We start from the raw sequence: 2,500 nt of genomic DNA, 5'->3' as shown, positions 1-2,500 counted from the left end.
TTTAGTAATGTATTTATGTTTTTATTTTAATTTTGTTGTTGTTATTGTTGTCTAAAGAAGAATTTGAACTCGAAACGTTCCGTGTTTGGTATTTTGTTCTTTTTTGAAGCTGTTATATTCATTTTTTGTATATTACTTGTTACAGTCCACAGCTTCGTGCAGCTTAGTATCACTTTGACTTGGTGTTAAACAGAATTTTTTTTATCTATAAACTTGCTATCCCTTATAGGAATTTAAATTTATACTGTTCTTTGAAAAGAGAACAAAACTCTCAATCGCTAAATGCATGTTATTTACATGAGGATAAGCGCTATGTCATTCCAATCTTGTTAGTGAATATTATCAAGCTGCGTAAAAAGTAAGGGAGGGGAGTGGGTTTTAATGGAGATGATTATGTCAGAGGTAAAGTAATAAATGTCACATTTTCATCACCAGGTACTCACCATTGTGCAGTTTTTTCTGGCGAGGAGTTTGTTGCTGAACAGAGCAGTTTTGAACGATGCAAAAACGACCACTCAAGGTATTTGACTGTGGAAGAATTTAATTCTATATGTCTTCCATGAGAGTTGAGGACCAAAGATTGTTTTGACACTATCTGGAATTCTATAAATAGAACTGTGAGGGTTGTTACAAGTGTCACTAGTTTAAATCGTCCTGATAAATTCCCAGGAACAGACAAGCCGTATGCTTTCAGTGAACACAGAGGTAACACGAAATTGAGAAGAACCGGTACAGGTTACTTGAGACACAGTAATTTGCTATGTTCCTCCGAATCACCAACACAATGTCCTTGTTGGCTTTGTAAGAGTTCTACAGAATCCAACAATTTCTCCTCTCTCTTCACTGTTGAAACAGCCACTCATGTTATTTTTGATGAGATCGAAGCCAAAAATGCCAGATTTGAGTTGTTCTATGACAGTGAAGACAGAATAGGGGTTGAAGGCACACGTCATAATTTGAAAACAGACGTGTGTAACGTGATTTGTGTGGCACATAATCCTGCATTGGCAAGGAGATTAAAGCAGATGATCAAATACCAGTGGCCATCGTCTCTGGTGAATGTACCTCTGCCTGTACTTATTTCACATCCTGATGGCTGCAGAAAACGAATATCAGTTGGAGAATTTGATAAAATAAAATGCATAACTGGAATTAACGATGCCAAACTTAATATTCATGAAGAAACATTTGTGCGATTTTGGGACAAAGAAAATCTAACCGAGGCACCATCTGACTTCAATCTGATTTATCACCTGTGGAGTACTCGGATAAATGCTATAAACTGAACTCCAAGATAACTATTATACCACAAGATTCTTATGAGCTTGATTTGTCAGACCTCAAATATTTGAATTGTGACAACATGTTTTTACCAGGTACGAAAATTGAATCTTATGATGGAAAACTGCTGAATTGCCCGACATTCTTTGAATTGATGGGTCAATCTGACATGAGCGATAGATATATATCATTTACATACAACATGGCCTCTTGTCCAGGAAGCAGTGGGGCCCGTATCCTTTATATGCGCTCGCAAAGATTCACCAGTTTAGTGCATGGACATCATTTTGGTGTGTCTGGAGCGCAAAAAATGTCAGGATATTTTTTAGAAGCAAAAGAATCTGCAAGGAGCCTTTATTGATGTTTGATCGGGAGTTCCTCAGGGACAGTACTCGACCCAGTGCTCAATGATCTGTCGCTTGGCCTGACTTTCAATTCCAGACTATATGCCGACGGTACAGCTTGCCACAACAAAGTAGCATCCTCATTAAATCAAGTAGACCTCCAGGAAAACCTAGTTAGATAGATTGTCCTTGAGAGAGAGAGAGAGAGAGAGAGAGAGAGAGAGAGAGAGAGAGAGAGTAAATAGCAAATGTCCTTTAATCCAGGAATGTGATCGGTTGTACCCATATCTAGACGCCAGTTTGTTCAACTGCTATCTCCATGGACAAAAGCGTGAAGCAGTCACCCACATCAAATACATTGGAATGACCTTCAGTAGAGACCAGTCGCTTAAAACTTTCGAGGCTGTCTGTCCTTTACAAATACCACCATGCGCATTTTAAAATTTCAACAAACACAAACCCACACTGTCAACACAGAGACATGGCACCCGTACAACCTTCTCCATGACATACACTATCAACAGATCAAACACAACAATTAAGTAACAGAGCTTTCTCCAACGAACCCCAAAGAAATGGAACAATCTGCCAGAATAAATAAATAGTGACAGTGACATCACCAAGTCATGTACAATTCCTGGCCGCTCTGAGAGCTTACAACATGGCATGGCGCTTTATGCCAGCATGATGGTGTTGGCAGTCCGAACGAAAAAAAAAATAAGAAAAAGAAGAAAGATTTAGGTTTGCCTATGTTCACGCTCCTTTAAAATGATAACAGTAAATATAGAAATTGAAAACCACAGAACAGTTCTAGATCCCGAAATTATATAGCAAGGATTAATTAATATGGTTCTGGTGTGCTCTGGATATTGACA

At 38.4% G+C, this 2,500-nt stretch overlaps 1 protein-coding gene across 3 annotated transcripts in view; it reads left to right on the top strand.

The window, feature by feature from the left end:
* LOC144968634 (uncharacterized) overlaps positions 1-2,500 on the top strand; it is a 13,470-nt gene that overhangs the window by 3,232 nt on the left and 7,738 nt on the right. For 2 of the 3 annotated variants that reach the window (XM_078907166.1, XM_078907162.1), the window contains exon 2: positions 436-520. The exons of the other annotated variant lie outside the window; for it this stretch is intronic. The gene's annotated coding sequence lies outside the window, so the exon portion shown is untranslated. The remainder of the gene's footprint in view (positions 1-435; positions 521-2,500) is intronic. 3 annotated transcript variants of the gene reach the window in all.

This window comes from Berghia stephanieae, chromosome 3, assembly GCF_034508935.2.
Source record: "Berghia stephanieae isolate SIO BIC M18660-M18661 chromosome 3, UCSD_Bste_1.3, whole genome shotgun sequence".
Classification (NCBI taxonomy): Eukaryota; Metazoa; Mollusca; class Gastropoda; order Nudibranchia; family Aeolidiidae; genus Berghia; species Berghia stephanieae.
Note: the sequence above shows the minus strand (reverse complement) of the source record. Positions and strands in the feature narration are given on the sequence as shown.